General features: G+C 38.2%; 1 protein-coding gene and 1 pseudogene across 2 annotated transcripts in view; one reads left to right on the top strand and one right to left on the bottom strand.

Annotated features, from left to right (window-relative positions):
- Positions 1 to 20,924, bottom strand: part of LOC308497882 (transcription factor 12-like) — a gene marked incomplete at its 3' end in the record, with an annotated part of 212,086 nt that overhangs the window by 58,331 nt on the left and 132,831 nt on the right. The window lies entirely within an intron of this gene.
- Positions 15,637 to 16,649, top strand: LOC308498046 (L-lactate dehydrogenase A chain-like; annotated as a pseudogene). The gene has a single exon. The product of its transcript is annotated as an L-lactate dehydrogenase A chain-like (transcript).

Raw genomic sequence — 20,924 nt, 5'->3', positions numbered from 1 at the left:
TCAAGCCCTCACACTGTACACAAAAATTCGAAATGGCTCAGGGACCTAAACATAAAATACCTATAAAACTTCTGAAGAAATACCACGAAAAAAAATCTTTGTAATTTTGCAGTAGGCAAAAATTTTTTAGACAGGACAGGGAAAGTTTTGTTAATCACAAAAATGAAATTTAATAAATGATTCAATCAAAATTAAAACCTAATGGCCTTCAAAAGATTGGTAAGAAAACGAAAAGGTAAGACAGACTGGGAGAAAATATTCGTAATTCTAAATAGCTCATATCCAAAATTATGAGGAGCCTTTTAAACTCAATGAAAAGCTGACAATTCAATTTAAAAATGGCAAAGAAGATACATGAATGGACAATAAGCACATGAGAGGATGGTCAACATCATCAGAGAAACACAAACTAAAACCATAAGGAGATACTACCACTTACATGGCTAAACTTAAAAAAACTGACAAGTGTTACAGAAGCTGTTAAGTAATTAGAACAATCACACATTGCTTCTGCTAGTCTACAATGATACAACTAATTTCTGATGCATGCCAACAACCTGGATGAATCTCAAAAACATTATTTTAAGTCAAAGAAGCCAGATGCAAGAGTTTATTATGTCTGATTCCATTATTATGAAGTTATTTCTAGAACAGACTAAAACTGATTTACAGTGATAGAAAGCAGATGAGTAGTTTCAAGGGACAGGTGTTGAGGAAAATTGACCTAAAAGGAGAAAAGGAGTATAAGACAACTTTCTGGAATGATGGACATGTTCTATACATCAGTCAAAATAAATCTCAAAACTACTGAATTACACACTTTAGATGTATAGTTCAATAAAGTGTATAACTGAATATATAGAATAAAATTCATTTTGTATTTTACTACATGCAATAAAATGCACACATACAATAAAATACATAGATAAAATACAATACTGTTTTGAATTAAAGTCAATAAATGAAATTAAATAAACTCATACAAAGCAAAGTTGAATACAGACCTATTTTCTGGTCTGAATCTTTTCCCATTAAATTGTAAATATTCAAATGACTAAATCAGAGAAGTTTTATCAGTTAGAAAAGCATGGAAAATTGGTGGGGAAAGTCAGCAGAAGTTTTAGAGGAGTTGTCTGGTCTTTCCTTCTAGTTAGTGCAAAGTCTTACCAACAGCATATTAGGTGGATGGTTATAATAAATTAGTGGAGGGGCGCTCACACTTCATGAGACAGTCCTTTCCACTGCTGAAACCCACAATCTCTTAAAAAAATTCTCTCTTGAGAAGAATACTGTGCTCTTCTAGAGCAGGAGTTGCCTATGGATGAAATCTAGCCCATTGTTTTTACACATAAAGTTTTGTTGGAATACAGCCATGCCCATTTGTTTACGACATACGGTCTACTCGTATGGCTGCTTTCACGTAACAATGTCAGAGTCAAATGGTTGCAACATAAAACCCCAAATATTTATCTGGCCTTTACAAAAACAGTTTTCCTACCACCGCTCTAGAGGAACACCACAGAAGTCTATACCCTCTTTTAAATGGCATTATTCAAAAACATGGCGAGCATTAGGCCCATTTGCTCTTGGTCTTTCCACCCTACTTACTATTATTCCTAGGTCACCATTTTCAGTAGCTCAAATCCTAAACATGCCCTTCCAGACGCCATAGTTGAAGTGACCCTCTTCAAGTATGAAAATAAATTCATCACCCCACCTAACATAACAGTGGAACCATTAGTATCTACGATTCTGACATCACATTTCTATTTATGCAGTTTAAGGTTTCATTTACTTCTTTTATGCTCTATCACACCACTGACTCACATATTTTTTACGGTAATAATTTTTTAAAAAACCAAAGTGCACATACTACTTTTGTAACACTCTGAGTATGAAGAGTTATTCACAAATTCTTTCAACATAATTTGCCTGGATCTGGAGATCAGATGTTATTTCAGGTATTTAAAGCTCCTAGGTGATTATTTTCTTTCTCTTCACTTACTATAGGTTACAATTCTATTCTATTATGTTGTTTGATACCAGCCTTTCAGTTTGAGAATTATTCTTCTGAATGAACAAAATAGGCTCTGTAAGCAAAGTCCAGGGGAAAATTGCAGGAAGTAGTTCATAGATAAAGAGAGATAAGAAAAGGGAAGCAGGAGGGTACCCAGAAGAAACCTCAGCAAGTGGCTGTAGTGAAAAGTACATAGACTTATAAATCAGACTCTGCTTGACTTGGGCTCTGTTCGTTTTTAGTTATATAAATATAGCACATGATCATAATTTCAAAAGTAGATCAAAGCGAGGATATACTGAATTGCCAAGCTATTACTTTAAATGATTTCTAAACACAAAACATAACCCAATATTTTGATGTAGGAATCACTTTTACTGAGCCTCAGGCCTCTATCTGGAAGAAATCCCTCTGCTCCCTTACTTACCCTATTCCAAGGAAGTATGAGTTTCCTGACTAGTATGCACATTTCTTGACTATGTGGAGCTAAAAGAATAACAAATCTGCCAACACTAGTGATTGGCACTATTCTTCCAATCAGGTCTTGGAATGGCGTAAGGCAAAAACTCTGGGTGTTTTCTTTGAAATGTTGGCCGGCTCTTTTGGCAGCAGCACTTTTAAAGCCATGAACTCTAATCACTGTATCATTACTAAAGCTGACATTTTAATCTTTATGACACTCGTCTTATTTTTCATTTGGTTCCAAACTCAGGATCAGGGCCCTCTTTTTGAATATGGATCCTATGATTAGTGTTCCATGTTACCCTTCTCCCATCAGTCACATTCCTAATGTATTCCCCACAGTGTTCAGCCTGTTTCTTTCAAGTATAGCAAAAACTAATGCATTCACACAAAAATAAATTCACAATCTTCCAGATTTGTGTTTTTTACCCAATTTGTATTAATGCTGTCTCATTTACCTCTAATTCAACAGCTATTTCAAGCTCTTTGTCATTGAGTCTTTCCAAACATTCAAGTCAGCTTTCAGAAAACAACCTTCTTTAAGATTTCATTGGTTTAATTATAAATAAATAATTATTAATATGTTTGGGAACAACGGCAACTGACTCTTGGTAAAGATACAACTTACATACATGGTTGAAGCAGAAGTATGGAAGAATACTAGAGTATAACTCATTAGACATAAATGACCAATGGAGACATAAGTGACCAGTGAAGCCATTGCCCTTAGTATATATAGTATATATTTTTGAGGGGGAATAAAAAGGACTGATTAATCTGGTTGGTAAAAAGAGCTTCAATATCCTCACCTTTAAAAATGGGGATACCACTATCCTTCTTTTAAAGTTCCCATGAGGATTAAATAATAGGTATGAAAGGCCTAGAGAAGTATCTGTCATATATCAGGTGCTCAATAAATACACGAAGCCAGCACTGAATGGAACCAAGCCCCATATCTAAACAGAATCTATTTCACAAGCCAACCTTATCCAAATATCTACTTAAAGTAAAAACTGGGAATTTTGTTGGAGATTATTTCTCATAATCCCAGCTGACCTTTCAGTATGGCAACCAAAGCTAATTTTTTTAATTCCCCAATAGTATAAATGTGACATTTAATGCCTCTATACATCAATAGAGACAGGAAAAGCCTCAATGTCCTAAAAGAGCACTGTGCCGATTATTCCACTCCCACCTGCATGAGCCAGAAATAGTAACCTGTTCTCCTTTCAGTGCAGAAATCCCACAAAATCAGGATATTATTACACATTTCCTTCTACCAGTCCCATGACCTGACAAGAGAGATCCATCCAAGAAATACGATTAAAAGAAAAAAAGAAATTTAAAACTATTCAGAATCACGCTTCCTACAATTATAAGCCAAACCTGAAAAATAAATAGAGTACAGTAAATGTAAGAGGCTCATATCTGTTAGGCTTCAGTCACTGAAGTAAAGTCATATTAAGACCAAAGTCACTACTTTGCAGAGAACAAGACTTTTACCCTGGATCCTACCCTAAATTAACGTGTTTTCCTATCACAGGTTCTGAGGCATGGATCTTATTTTGAACAGCATTCCCAAACTGTTTCCTCATGACTGGTGAGAATCCTGACCCACACCTGTATACTAAACCACTGTTAATGTTTCCTGTCCCACTACTAGTCTAACTGCTCTACTCAGGAGCTTACCCCATTCTTCCAACTTCAGCACGTCACTCTGACCTAATCTTGGTCCTCCAAACTAGAACTGCTTTCAAGGTTCTGCCCCACATCTTGGTCTCAAGGCCTTTCTTTACTCACATTGTGCCCAATAGCTAACAAAGTACCCAAGCTTTTCATATTTGAAATCTTAAATCTTCCTTTTTTAAAAAGAAAAAAACTGAAAATTTTTGTTAGCATGAGTCTACAATTTTGTTCTATGTGGGGCACAAAAGAAGCAGAAAAGATAATTTCTACCCTCAGAATGCTCTTAGTCTAATTAAAGAGAGTGAATACATGGTGAAAGAAGTAAACATAACATTATATATGTATGTATATAACATATATCAAGACTAAAAAACACAAGGTGATATGTGTTCTACCTCCTCCATCCACCTCATATAATACAAAAATTAAAGCTTGTTATCCTTAATTTCAAAAACGATAGATTGCTCTTTGATTTTGAAGCTCGTCACAAAGATAAGCGTACCACCCTCTGGTTCTCACACACACTAACTCAAGACTCTTCCATGAAGCCGTCCCAGATTTACTAGAAGAAAGCTTAGCATTGTTCCACCTACACAGTCTCAAAATTCTTTCAACTCTGCCACCTGAAATAACATGCTTACCTAACTAACTGCCCATATAGAAAAATAAACCACTTAAACAATCTATTTATTTAGTTGGGCACATTTCCCAAGTGTTCTTATTCTGCTAGCTGGCTTTATTAGCTTTGGGTTGGACATAATGGTTCCCTAACGTTGCTTGTTTATCTTAGGTTACTTGAAAATTGGAAATTTAACGTCTGAGGCAAAATAGAATCTGTGGAAATTAGGCAATAATAATAATAGGTCCTATTCTTACTACTTCTGCGTTTTTCCAAAAGGGGGGAAAAGTGCTTTTATAAAAGACATCTTTACCAATATTTGTCAAACTGTTCCATGTAAGATATTACTTCTCCAGCTCCACACTTAAAGAAACATAAACACAAGGTATACAACAGATTGAATTAAGGAAATCTCCAGATGTGCTTAATACATTTGCTTCTACTCTTACCCCCCAAAAAACAGGTTCACCACTTATCTTCTTACCACAAATCTGTTAACATTGGGCTACATAAATATGGCACAAATGTCCTAGATTTCCTGGGACTATCCCTATCTCATATACCCTTTCCCTCCCCCCAGGAGGATGTCAATGTACAATTAAACATGATTAAATGTTATAAATTTTTAAGACTTCTTGAATAAAAATCATTCCTTCGTCTAACCAAAGGTATTAAGTAATACTGATTTCTTGCTCAAAACAGTGCAACTAAAAAGCAGTGAGCAAAATATAACCCCTCTAGATGCAGTGAGCAAAATACTTCTGAAACATCTTCAAAATTGCACCCTAAAAAGGTGTATTTTGGACAATGCTGCCCACCACAATATTAGAACTCTGCCTTATTTTCCCTAGATGGATTCCTAAAATTTAAGTTCCTACCAGGCTATCAATTCCTCCCCCTTCTTACCACGATACCAAACTCCAAAACAGTTTGGTCATGATTCCCTTATGAAAGGCTCACAAAAATAAAATCAACTAAACTCCCTCCTTAACCTCAGTCTGCATGTGCCTCCCACCTAACTGAAGGGTTCTGTCCTTACACACGAGCACAGGAAAGAATCAGAAGTTAGTGTGGCTCATCTGCATCAAAAGCTATACCTTGACTGTTGAACAATAGCAATCTCCGTTGTCTTCGTTTGTTTTTGTTTTGTTTTACTTTGTTTTCCCAATGGCTACCTTTTGACCGGCTTTCAAAACTTTTAGACTAAAATGCAAAATTTAACAGCAGGATCTCCGCTTCTTACCTGGTGATCCTTGCACTCCCTGGAACCTGCAGTATGCAGAGGCTTGCCAAGTTCCCTTGCCTTCTCTCCCAGATTGTATTATCTGACAACCCATTATTCTGAGTGAAGAAGAAATTTCATGTATAGAGGGTGTCAAAAAATATATATACACATTGTAAGGAAGGAAAAAACTGTATTAAAATTACGCTGATGGTAACCACTTTGAGCACCTCTTGTAATTGCAGAAGTAAAACGGGACTTGTATTCATCTTTTGTTATCGATATATATTGAGTATATATTGAGTATTACAATTTTAATAGATTTTTCCTTTCTTAAAATGTGTATACATTTTTTTGGCACCCTCTGTATTTATGTCCAAATATGTAACGCAATATCTCAGACTCCTTGGGAAGAGTTCAGTCCAACAAGTGATTTGGAAAAATCTGCAGAACAAGTCAATGTTCAAACAATAAATCAAGACCTTCTCACATTTCCTGAAGCTGTTTCCAGTTTTTTGTTGATTATTGTTGTTTCACTATTATCAACAACCCCACAATGAACATCTTTGTACATCTATCTTGACATACATTTGCAAGCCTATTTAAAGGAAATAATGTTGGGTTAGAGTGCTGCAGCAGGGCTCTACCAATTTTTTCTTAAAGAAACAAATAATCATTTTTTACTTTGTGGACCATAAGGTCTCTCTTGAAACTACCCAACTCTGCCCTGTAGCACAAAAGGAGCCACAAACAATACAAATACAGATGGGTGTGGCTGTTTTACCATAAAACTTTATTTTACAAGATGGCAGTGAGTCAGATTTAGCCCCAAGGGCTAGGACAGCAGTTTGTGACCCTGAACTAGAGGTAATATACATTTAAATGGCATTGCCAGACTGACAGTTATTCAAGGTGTGATCAAACAGTACAGCGAATATTAAAATTCAAAAAATTTTATTACAATAAAAGACACATTGCCATTAATCCCCCTCAAAATACTCTCCCTCGCTTGGAACACACGTATCCCATCGTTCTTGCCACTTTCTGAAGCAGTTCTGGAAGTCCTCTTTCGTGAATGTCTTTAGTTGTGCTGTGGTGGCTGCCTCGATGTCCAAATCATTTTGACTTTGGAGAAGAGCCAGAAGTCACATGGTGCCAGATCCAGTGAATAAGGTGGATGAGGACACACCATAATGTTTTTGACAGACATTGCCGTATGAAAAGCGATGTGTAACATGGAGCATTGTCAGGGGGAGGATGATTTACGGCACACTTTAAACCACACCTTCTCTGAACCGTAGCTCACACCCAACTGACGGCACCAAACAAGTTGAAACTTGTCACACACTGTTACTAAGGTTCGACGTGCCACTTCCTGTATTGAAGAGTCCTGCCTTTCCATTGGATGGCACTCGGCAGCAGCACTCACCGTATTTCGTGATCACACAGAAAGGCTCCATGTCACACATCACTTCTGGTATGGCAATTTCTGTCAAATAAAAATATTATGGTGTGTCCTCATCCACCTTATTCGCTGGATCTGGCACCAAGTGACTTCTAGCTCTTCCCCAAAGTCAAAATGACCATGAAAAGAAAACATTCTGAATTGATTCAGGACATGGAGGCAGTCAGAACAGCGCAACTAAAGACACTCACGGAAGAGGACTTCCAGAACTGCTTCAGAAAGTGGCAAGAACAATGGGATAAGTGTGTTGGAAGCGAGGGGGAGTATTTTGAGGGGGATTAATGGCAATGTGTCTTTTACTGTAATACTTTTAAATTTAAACATTCACCATATTTTTTAATCATACCTCGTATGCATTTGACATTTTTATTGATACTCAAATAGATCATTTTTTTAAATAGAGATGTGGGGTCCCTAAATGGACACTCCAGAGAGAGCACCTATAATTCCAGTATCAAGAATTGTGAAGGGTCTGCGATTTTGCCCTACTCGTAAGTTAACAAGGTAGACTGTCACAGTTTCATGATGAAAGAAGAGGACATGAGACTCCTGAGTCAGTGACAAACTACTTTATTAGTCATATCCCATGGCAGCAACATGGAAGACACAGTGGGTTTATAGGAGAGGAATGTTGAGTTTAGGGAGCCCTATCTTTTATAGTGTGCAGTGAGTATGGCTTACCTTTGCTTAAGAGAGAGGTATGTTCAGTGTATCTCTGTTAACACTGAACATCCCTGCCCTTTTGCTCCAGAGACGCTATGTCTATTTTCCTAGGCTGTTTACTATACAAGCATCCTTTGGGCAAGGATAATCCAAAACAAAGGCAGTCAGTGCCGCTGCTTGCAAGACACTATGACAACTGCAGAAAATTACTTCTAACACTATGTACCCCTTGTTTCTGCACTATCTTGGGCTCCTGGCAAATTTTTCTACACCATCCCACTCTATCAACCAAGCTGATTAATCTGACCAACAAAGGTAGGACCAAATCTATTTAATTTGTCTTAAGCATCCTATTAACTAAAGCTACTCTAAACAGGACCCCAAACAGTAAGATGAAGCCAGCCTACAGTACTGACCTCCACCAAGCCCTCCAGGCTCCTGGGCCACATCAGCTGAACAAATTCCATAAACCATCAGGGTCTACCATAGAAATCCAAATGGTTTTCTCCCTATGTGTCTGAATTGATTTTTCCACGTAGACCGAAACAATCCAGGAACATGTACTAGCATTAAACAGAATCTGCCTTGTAATCCACCTGACCCACAAGGAAACCTGAGGCAATTTGTATCATCCATATCAACCCTGGCCAGTGACTTGAGGCTGACCTGAATACCTTCTAGCGATGAAGTTGGATCACTGATCACTTTAGGTAAAGTCAGTGACCAATTTCTTAACACCTACCGTAACTGGATAACTCAATCCTTGGCATAACTACCTGCAAAGTACGTGTAAACAATGAATCAGTCATCCCTCCAAGAAGTTGCCCCAAGTAATCAAGGTTAGCCTAATGTTGGAGAGAGCTCTACAATCATTTGAAAACTACATGTTTCATTAAATACCTGAAGGTGTCATACAACACCCTATGGTGCAAGTCACTCCTTTTGATAAAAAGGCAAGTTAGTGACTGGCTTCCACATACAAAGCACAATGCTGGGAGTGCTTATGGTGCCCCTGGAAAGAGTGTTTACAATTGTTGGAGGTCCACAAGTCAGACCTAAACCGGTCAGGGGCAGGCTGACAAAGCATCACATGTGGCCTTTTAACAGGCTGGTGTGCCTTGGGGTTCTCCATTTAGTTTAATTTAGTTCTTATTTTTTGGAGACTGCCTGAGAAAAGTCAGTCCAACCTGTCTGGTCTGTCCAAACATCAGCCAGGTGGCATTCGGCCACTTCATGTAATGATTGAGCAATGGCTACTGGAATGGGGGCAGGGAAAGCATCTGGAGGTTTTGACAGGTGTTTAGTGTGGGAGGTATGGGAGTTGGGGCCATCCCCTCCTGTTTCCAATACACTTCTCAGTAAGGTTAAGAGGAATGACAATCAACTCATGGTCAGAACCATCTGGAGGTAAACAGCAGACCCAGCACTCAGTTAAATTTAAGACACTTGTAACAGTTTGGGAGCGCTGTACCAGGAAGTTCTCCTTATTGAGGAAGACTCTGGGGGAAGTTCTGAAAGACTAAGATCACTAACTGTCCCATCAGTACCGACCCCCCACCCAGTGTCCACGCCCTTACCCTCCTTTTCACCCCCCTTACTTCTCAGGGCCTAAGGTATTTCCTCCCTTGGAATCAGAGAAAAACCAGTATGTCCCATTCCAGCAACCATAAATTCAACTTTTATCTACTAATGTCCTTCTCAGACCCAGTCTCTTCATGTGGAAGAGTCAAGTGCAAGAGAAACAAAGGCATGTTTTTAAAGTCAAAATTCCAGAGAACCATTATACACCTGTGGGGACAGAACCAGGACCGCAGTTTCCAGGCTCTCGCCCTCACGTGGAAAGGTGCTCACTCGGGTACTAAATGATCATCAACTGCGATTGGATGGCCATCAGCTGTGGCTGGTTGGCCGTCAGCTGTAACCAGTGACCCATTGGCCACTAATATAACTGCCATGGCTTCGCTAGCAGAAAATGGGGGGCTAGCAAGAAGATGGTGGCTGAGCTAGCAAGCGGCGGAGTGTGGATTGAGGATTGCAGAGAGGCGGATTGCAGCTAGCAAGTGGGGAGTCGGTCGGTTGGCAGAAAAGCAGATAGCAGGTCGCACGTCGTGTGAATCCAGCCTCCAGTGAGACTACAGTGGTGTGACTCCCCTACCTATGGCTCCGTGGCTGTTCCTTTTTGGCCTCACCGTGTCCTGTGTTCTTATGTGGGGAGCTAGACCAGAGACCCCGCGTGACTCCCTGCATGACAGCGCCCCACCAACTTTGACCCACGTGAGCCACTATAGGGGGACTTTAGAAAAGCTTCATCTTGCCAAAAATGCCTAGTTGTTAAGCCCATCTTATTGCTCCAAAATTGTATTATTCCCAAAGTTTGTAATAGTGCCCAGTACATAGTAGGTACTTTATATGAGGTGTGATCACAAAATATGGCGAATGTTTAAATTTTTAAAAATTTATTACAGTAAAAGACACATTGCCATTGATACCTGTAGAGATATACAGGAGTCCCAGAGAGCAGTTTCCAGACTCTCGACCTCACGTGGAAAGGTGCTGGCTCAGGTAGTAAATGGCCATCAGCTGTAACTAGTTGGCTGTCAGCTGTAACCAGTTAGCCATTAGTCACTAATATAATTGCTGTGATTATGCTACAAAGCAGATTGCAGCTAGCAAGTGCGGTTGGCAAGCGGATTGTGGATAGTGTTGATCCGGGCTTCCTGTGTCTCGCCCGGCTGCCACCGGTCTAGGGTGCAGGGGGGGCCATCGTTGGGGTGCTGGTGGATGTTTGCTTTCGTGTCTCAGCCAGCCACCATCGAGAATGTGGTGGTGTGACTCTCCTGTCTATGGCTCCGTTTTTGTTCCTTTTTGGTCTCACCATACCCTGTGTCCACCTGCCGAGAGTGAGACCAGAGACTCTGCATTACAATCCCCCTCAAACATTCCCCTTCACTTCAAACACACCTATCCCATCATTCTTGCCACTTTCTGAAGCAGTTCTGGAAGTACTCTTTCATGAGTGTCTTTAGTTGTGCTGTTGTGGCTGTCTCGGTGTCCTGAATCGATTCAAAACATTTTCCTTTTATAGTCATTTTGACTTTGGGGAAGAACCAGAAGTAGCACGGTGCCAAATACAGTGAATAAGGTGGATGAGGACACACCGTAATGTTTTTATTTGACAGAAATTGCCGTATACCAGAAGGGATGTACGACAGAGTGTTATCATGATGGAGGATGAAGTAAAGACACGAAACAGGACTTCCAAAACTGCTTCAGAAAGTGGCAAGAACCCTGGGATAAATGTGTTTGAAGCGAGGGCGAGTATTCTGAGGGGGGTTAATGGCAGTGTGTCTTTCACTGTAATCAAATTTTTTATATAAACGTTCGCCACATCTTTTGATCACACCTTGTATAGATACACTAAATAAACTAAAGTCAGAAGCCAAGTATTATTTATTTTTATCGTGTCTGTCTTCCTAACATACTCCATCCCCACGCCATCCGAGGGAAATTAAGTCCCTCACGACAACCAGGGAAAAGATCACGTATACGGAAATGCAAAAGAACATGTTATTTTTCTTTTTACTCACAATGTACAGTTTTGCAAAGAAACACATCTTAAGCATCTGACATAGGTGTAATGATCTCAAAGCATTTATTTTTAGAGACTCAATAATTCTTTAAGGCAGTTAAAGTCAGTCAAGCCTCTTACCCTTGCTTACAGGAGAAAGAAAAGTGATGTAACTTTTCCCAGAGGCACAAAGGAAACTATAAAGAAAAATAAGCAAAAAAAACCCTACACCAGATTCTACAAAAATATTCCTGTGATGTGCCACCCAATCCCTCTTTATTAAGGACTCAATGCCCCAACTGTTGAGAGTGAGTGCCTGAGCTAAAGCGAGCAGCTTTTGCCCACGATTATGCCCCTTCCTGGGCAGTCCATATCCAATGACAGATGCATGTGCAGCTAAAAAGGCCTGGAAATCTTAACCCAATTCAGGATAACTCTGAAGGGACATTCTAGCTACAGAATTCACAGTAGGGTTAGTCAAGAATATCACTGGGTTTGAATCACAACTCAATTTTTCCCTCTGTCCAATCTTGCTTTCTTCCTCTCCTTTTCACAGATGGTGATCCCAAGGGCACTCAACGAACATCCTGTAAGATTAACTCTATCTCAGGCTTCCTATGGAATCTAATCTGCAACAATTCCCAACAGCCACACGTGTATATCTGTAGAGCACAAAGGAATTAAAATACCTATAATAGTTCCCACTTATACATTCTTATAGCTGAAGAAACAAAATTGTAAAATAAAAAGGCCACTACTATTTCTCTGATAGTAATAACTGAACCAAAATATTTTCTTTAAAAAAAAAAATCAATACACTGCAAGTTATAAATACATTCAAGATCTCAATGTGTATACCTATTAGCATTGTCTTCCAGGCTGGGACAACACTTCATTCATTTTAAACCCAAATAACAATAATTGTATATATTAAGTTAGTGTGTTCAACGTCAGGTTATATGTGATTTTCATATTTTAATTTCTAATAATAAAACTTCCCCAAGTAAATATTCTCTTTCTTCTAAACAAATTAAAATTCAGAAAGATACTCTGACTGTTAAAAATCCCTGCTTAAGAGTAAGACACTTTCCTAAAATGTAACAGCAGAATCCAAAAATTTAGAAATGATTTAATTACACATCATATAAACTTTATTCCAAGCAGCAAAGTTAGAGCATGTATAAATTACATGGAGACATGTAGTAAAACACTTCCTAGATCCATTTCCTAGTTGGTTCGCAAAATGCAATCACTTCTCTTAGAAGTCCTTAAAATAATAAAATTCTTTAAAAATTGGCAAAAAGCCATCTGAACAAAAAATTATTTTTTCCAACTCAAAACATAAGGAAATATGGATGATGGGAGAAAGGAGGAGCATTCTTTGGTAAAATAGTTGGTTTCTTTCACATTCAAGCATTTTAAAAAGTTAAAATGATCACCATGGTGAACAAAATTTGTATTAAGCATTTTCTACCGTGTCGATCCTGATGGTGCCAACCTAAGTCCAGTAGAAAGCCCTTTTACCTTAAGAAGGTAAATGTCCTAGGCATTTCCTACGTCCTAAAATCTTTAAAAATCACCAGTTCCTGGCTCTACCTGCCCAGCTCTCAGACCCACAGCAATATGACTAAATAAAAATGGGACCACATAAACTGCCAGAAATTCTATTTTCAGGAGTAAAACATCAAGAGCATCTGAGAATTTCCACCCAGAAGAATGCTTGTTAACCATCTCTAAAATGAAAAGGATCTCCAAACACTTAGAACTAGACTGGCCACATCAGCCCTATCCAAGCACCCCCATACCCAGATGGTTCTCACTTGCCCTAGGTCTGTTTTTAGATAATTGGCAAATTAGGCAATAACTATTTTTGTTACTTTTGCTTTAAAGAGGGGAAAAGACTTCTCGTATAAAAGAGATCAGTATTGACCAGCTATGAGTTAAAAACTCTTCTGCAATGCAAGTGAACTGATTCTACTGTCCCTCCCTCCTATTCTTTAGTCATGCCAGTGTTAATGTGGACTTACTTTAAAATTTTGCTCTTATGAAAAATTTTCGGAAGAATTTTCATTTTTTTACTGACGTAGGCTACATGTCTTGTATTTTAAGTTTCAGAGTTTACCAACTATGCTGTCTCCCACTACCCTACTCTGCTTTACCACCAGCAATTAAAATGAATGTTACAAATGCTCTCTACTTGAGTCCAACTTTCACACTTTGCACCTTTCCTGGCCTTCACTTGTTGTCAAGGACTTTATAAAGGGGTGGGGTGCAGGAGTATCAATCAAGTAAAACAAATAACTACACGCAAAAGGAAATAAAATCAGATATACAAAGGAAAGAGTCAGAACTTGCTAATACAGCTACATCAAATACAGTGAGTCCTCCCTTAATGTTGTCGATAGGTTCTTGGAAATGCAGCAAAATTATGTATAGCAAAACCAATTTTACCGATGGCTAATTCATATAAACAAGAGTTAAGTTCCTCCAGCATTTTGTAGTTATAACAAAACAAAATTATTCGAGGATCTGCTGTACACAAACCCACACTGGGTAAAGGAAGCATTACCTCTAAACCAGACGTCCCTACTTATAGAGTCCCTGTAATTTTCTCCACTGGATAAGTATGTCTATCCTTAAATATACAGGTGCAAATAGCTCACTTCATCCAAAAAAACAACTGATTTTACACACAGATATACTTGGGTTCATTTTATTTTTAAACTGTATGTGGAAAATTCTATGGAAGTGTTTAATTTCAACTTGGGTTAAGTATATGAGCCAAGTAGGGATGAAAATGACATCTCCTTTGGGAACTTGAACTTCATGTAGCACAGGATAAAGCTGCGTTGAGAAATTTAGAGATGTTCCACATGAGCTTGATATTTTGCATATCTACACTCCTAATTTGTTTTCAGTGTTCTGTTCTCTCTCTCAGCAAAGACATTTAATACACTAACAACATCCAACAAGATATTCAATAAATGCTTTGTAACACTGATATCAAAAATGGTGTTGCGTATCAAGAAACCCATCGTTTTCATCTTTGGTTATAAGTCTACAGAATTCTCCACACCCACGGATAAATGGTACTGGATTAAAAAATCCACCTAATGAATCCATGAAAACAGGACCAAATTTTCATAATATTAGTGGAAAAAAAGGTTTGATTGGGACTTTAATTTCAAAATAAAATTATTTTTAGAAGAGCCTATTTCATTTTATATCACAAAATTTAGGTCATTCTTATAGCCATCTGCTAATTCTGAGGAGAATGAACAAACATGAGAGGGAGGTTATAATTTTAACTGACACTATATATACTAACATCCTTCACTTCCCAGCAGACTTTCAGAACATTATCTAAACAAATGGAATTTTTCAACAAAGCCTCCTCTTAATTCGAGGATATCCAAACTACTCTTCCTGAAGCACCTACGAAGTCATTCTCTTGGAAAATTTCTCTTCTACTATTGTTAATTAATCTGTTTCTGTCCGAACATCATCTACACATGGCTTTCTGTATGACTGGAACTGTTCTCCAATGGGCCTTTCATGGTCGTCATGTAACACTACACGTTTACATTATCTACAATTTTTATGTTCAGTTCGCACTTTGTCACTAGAGAGCAACCAATAAAGGTTTTAACCCAACATACATGGCTAGACAGTCCAGCTGAGGGGTATGTTTGATTAGAGATGATTTTGTAGGTAAACACTTTTGGCCATGAAAGCTTTAGCTTCCTTATGCAATCTCTATCTGTGGAAACCTTGGATTATGAATACTTGTCTAATGAGGACTTCAATACAAAATTGATGCCTGAGAGAAGGCCCTTCCCATGCTGGGCTCCAAATCCTGGAGCAGCTGCTGCCAAGTCTGGGTCCAACGCCGTACCACCAACGCCCGCCCACCAGCCATGCACTCCCAATTCCTTTTGGTCCTAAGTCCAGTATGGCAACTCTCAAAGATCAGCTGATTGTGAATCTTCTTAAGGAAAAATGAAGTCCCCAGAATAATATTACAGTCACTGGGTTGGTGCTGTTGGCATGGCCTGTGCAACCAGTATCTTAATGAAGAACTTGGCAAATGAACTTGCTCTTGGTAATGTCATGAAGACAAATTGAAGGGAGAGATAATGGATCTCCAACACAGCGGCCTTTTCCTTGGAACATCAAAAATTGTCTCTGGCAAAGACTATAACGAGACTGCAAACTCCAAGTGGGTTATTTTCACAGTTGGGACACACAACAAGAGGGAGAAAGCCAACTCAATTTGGCCCAGCATAACGTGAACATCTTTAAATTCATCATTCCTAATGTAAAACATAGCCCCAACTGCAAATTGCTTATTGTTTCCAATCTAGTGGGTATCTTGACTTATGTGGCTTGGAAGATAAGCAGCTTTCCCAAACACCATGTTATTGGAAGTAATAATAGTCGCAATCTGGATTCAGCCCAGTTCAGTTAACTAGTGGGGGAAAGGCTGGGAGTTCACCCACTAAGCTGTTATGGGTGGGTCCTTGGGGAGCATGCAGACTGTAGTGCGCCTACATGGAGAGAACGTTGCTGGTGTCTCCCTGAAGAATGTGCACCCGGATTTGGGCACTGATGCAGATAAGGAACAGTGGAAAGAAGTTCACAAACAGGTGGCTGACAATACTTATGAGGTGATCAAACTGACAGGTTACACATCCTGGGCCACTGACTATCTGTGGCAGATTTGGCAGAAAGGATAATGAAGAATCTTAGGTGCAGGTCCATCCAATTTCCACCATGATTAAGGGTCTCCATGGAATAAAAGATGACATTTTCCTTGCTGTTCCTTACATCTTGGGACAGAATGGAATGTCAGATGTTGTGAACGTGACTCTGACACCTAAGGAAGACGCCCATTTGAAGGACAGCGCAGATACACTTTGGGGGATCCAAAGAGAGCTGCAGTTTTAAAGTCTTCTAATGTTGGGCCACTTCACTGTCTAGGGTGCAACAGGATTTTAGTTGAAGGTTATGCATATTGTCCTTTTTATCTGATCTGTGACTAAAACAGTAATATTAAGACAGCCTTGGAATAACATCAATAACATCTAAAGTTAGAAATAGGAATGGTCATAAAACCCTGCAGCTATATTGTGATGCTGGATGGTTCTGCTCTTGTGTAGTCCTAACCAGTTAGTGTGGGACAGTGCCACCTGCTCCAAGACTTCACCACTGCGAATGGTGCACACGTTACAGGCGCCCTTGAAACAAAATACGAGTTTACTGTTACGTAACTTCTGGTTCCTTTACTCTTCTATGCCTAGTCCAACTTTTTTTTCTCCAATCAACCACATCCTGGTATCCAATGTATAAATCCAACACTGCACGTCTTGTGCGTAACTGTTTTAAAGGATCTTGTTTTGCATACTATATGTATCAGAGTAGTGTACACTGACATATAATGTAAAAAGAAAAGTCTACATATAAATAATGCGGCCAACTATCCAAGTGTCATATCAACTAAAACACAAATAAACCTTGAACAGTGAAAAAAGAAAACCAATGCCTAAAGGGTTTTTAAGACAACTAAAACATAAACTTTCATTAATCAAGATTGGTTGAAGAAAAAGCTGTTCAGTGAAAATAGTTAATGTGCCAATTACCATATATGCCATAAATAACACAGTTTTTAAAAAATAAAAACAATTATTCAAAAGAATATTTTAAAAGACTGTAATTTCAGTTATATAATCTTCCCTGATAATTCAGAAGATATACCTCAATCTGTCAGACTTATTTTTGTTAGTCAATTACCATTACACATAAAAATGACAAAATTTTAGAAATGGAAAGGACATTAGAGATAATCTAATGCTGCCTCCTTATTTTACAAAGGTAGAAACTTAGGCCCAGAAATTTAAAGAAACTTGTCCAATATTAACAGTTAATGACAAGCAAGGTATCTTAGTACAATATTCTTTCCTAACTACACAGTGGAGAACATGGAACATACTTGTAGAAAACTCTATTAACAAATCCCTCATTTCACATTTTTTACTAATTGTTTCCTTCAAAAGAGCAGAATATGGGGGTGGGGGGATGGAAACAGTAACGCACCTGTCAAATGGAACATAGCATACATTTTTCTTGATCTAACTCAGATTAGGTTTGCTAGGAAGGACTTCCTACAAATTATCATGAAGAAAGACAGGAAATACTGACCCATGCTTACTTTTCTGAATGAATTTTAATGCTAGAAGATCATGAAGTAGTCTTATTTTGACCTATATGGTTTACTGTTTCTTGCAGAAAGATATTTAGTTACATACTAGAGACACTTAATTTTTTTAAAAAAAAAGGAATTCAGAGGTGATATTTTATATAATTACATGGTATAAACACCTATGCTTTGTAGAAAACAATGTACAGACTACAAAAGAAAAGCTAAAATCTTTTAGAGACTTCATTAACCTCATAATGAGCCAACCACTATGCAGTAATTACCAAAATGATTTACCTAAAAAAATCTAATGAACAGTATGTCAAACATGCCTTTTCTAGATTATTAATTGCCATAATCTCATTGTTTCTCATTTTTAAAGGAAAATCCTCTAATAATTTTTAAACAGTCCTCTAAAATACACATAGTATAGCTAATAACTTAAGAATCAGAATGAATTTCTCAATTTCTCTGAAAAGTTACAAAACGGAGTATAAACTCACAATGTGAAATGTTAAAAATGAATAAATGAACGGGGGGGAATGAATAAATGTTATGTCCTATATTTAGGTTTTAGTTGGATTTTTAATTATCTGTATTCTGAAAAGAAGGAGAAAACTATCTAATTGGTCATATAAAGTCAGAATTTTTGTTTATTATAACTTGAAGTGAGAATCAATCCTGATAGAAATTTCATCACTGACAACAAAAGCTATTTTCAAGAAAGGTCAACAGCAGCCCATCTATCCCTAAAAATGAAGGGAGATGCATTAGCACATGAGCAGCCTGAGTCAATGATCCTTTACCAAACGGAACCTCAGGAAAATTTCCATTTGATTCTCTGTTTCCTTGTGATATCAACCAAGAAGGAAAAAGAGAAGACGAAGCTGAAAGCACAGAAGATATAACATTATTTAGCTTTGTTCCTCGGTCTGCACAGGTACCCAGGGACTATTAGATTCAGTTGATTCTCATTATTCAGATTCTGTATCTGCAAATTTACATACTTACTAAAAATAATTTGCACGCTGGTTGGGTTTTCCAGTCATTTGTGGACATGTGCAGAGCAGCTAAAAACTGGTAACACCCGACATGCGCATTCCTAGCTGAAGTCAAACAAGGCCTTCTTGTTTGTGATTCATGGAGAGCACATGTGTGTTAGATATGCTTTGTTTCAGGCACAAATGACAGTGTTGTTGACCATGAGTTTCACAAACTATACTAAATAAGGAGTCTTTAAACAGAAACACACTAAAACAAAATTATGTATTAATCAATTAACAAAAAAGTTGTGACCAGGAGCTTGCTGGAACCTAATCCTCTATTTCAATTAGGAGCAATGGTTCAGTATTCCTTAATTCAGTATCTGTGGTAGCTTTATAGAACATGACTACCTGAAATAAGAATAGACTGTAGTTATCCATTACCATACTGCACACCACCATCAGGTTACCTCAACCCACAGGAAGTGGGGATTTACTGGAAAGTTTTCAGAAATGAATAAATATTGGTTAAATTTCTTACATAAAGTGCCCTTAGGAAATAATCATGTTCCTCTTGTGTAAGAATGAAATTTTTCTAAGTTTGCTGTTATCTCTGGAAGAAGTACACTATTTTTAAATGGTGAATCTCAAGCTCACCCATAAATCCAATTCACTGTCTCTAGAATTGATGCTCCTCTTAAATGCAGAGTTAACGTTATCTGTTGGTTTTCCAGGCGTGACATGATAAAGGATTAATTTGAATCAATCATTACCAACAAACAAAATACTATGTATAAGTAGTACAGTAAAGTTGATTTTTAACAATTGTGTTCAGGTCTATGAATTCTAACACATGTACAGATTATTGGAGCAAGCACCAAATCACAATACAGAACAGGTACACTATACAAAAATACTCCCTCATGGCTCTATAGACACATGCTCCCTCTAAAGCAAACCCCTGGCACTTTATCATTATCACTATAGTTTTGTCTGTTTAAGAATGTTGTATAAATGGAAGCACACAGAACTGAATCTTTGAAAGAGGTTTCCTTCCTTCTGTATAATGCATTTGAGATTTATTCAATTTAATGCATGTATAGTTTTTCCTTTTAACTGCTGAGTACTATTTCACTGTATGGATGGCCTACATTTTGTGTTGAAGGACATTTTGTGTTGAAGGACAGTTCAACATTTTGTGTTGAACTGTTGAAGGACAGTTGGGTTGTTTCTAGTTTTTTCCAACTGTGACTATAGCTTCTATAAATATTTGAATACAGGTTTTTGTGCAAACATAAAATTTCGTTTCTCTAGGGTAAATATCGAGAAGTGGGACTGTCGGATCATGAGGTAAGCACATGGTTAACTCTTTAAGAAACTGTCAAACTGTTTTCCAAACTGGTCATACCATCTTGCATCACCACAAACAATGTGTGAGAATTCCATTGATCTGCATCTGTAACAGTACTTGGTATTGTCAGAATTTTTTTATTTTAGCTGTTCTAATAGCTATGGTAAGAGTATTTCATTATGGTTTTAACTTGCATTTCCCTAACAGCTATTGACATTGAACATCTGTTCAGACATGTATGTGCCATTCTTGTATTCTCTTTGGTTAATTGTCTGCTCAAACTTCTGCTCAAACTTATGCCCAGTTTTAGATTGTGTTGTTTTCTTACTGTTGAATTCTGAGAGTTCTTTATATATTCTGAGTACAAGACCTTTGTGAGATATTTGTTTGCAACTATCACCACCTAATCTCTAGTATGTATTTTCATTTTTTTTTTTGCCCGCGCTCCCGGGATTTTTAAGCCATTGTTTCTCAGTCTAGTTGTAGGGTGCAGCTCCCTGGCCCATGCTGGTATCATGAGCCTTGCGCTCCCCCCGCTGAGGCAGTCGGTTGCTGGTCATTGGTGGCCGCTCACAGTGGCTCACGGCAGCTCTCATTGGCTGCCAGCCACTCATGCAGACTGCCAGCCACACGCCGGCTGCCGGCCACCACGCCACCAGCCACTCACTGTAGCACACGTCAGCACACAGCAG

This window comes from Rhinolophus hipposideros (assembly GCF_964194185.1).
Source record: "Rhinolophus hipposideros genome assembly, chromosome: 5".
Taxonomy (NCBI): Eukaryota; Metazoa; Chordata; class Mammalia; order Chiroptera; family Rhinolophidae; genus Rhinolophus; species Rhinolophus hipposideros.
Note: the sequence above shows the minus strand (reverse complement) of the source record. Positions and strands in the feature narration are given on the sequence as shown.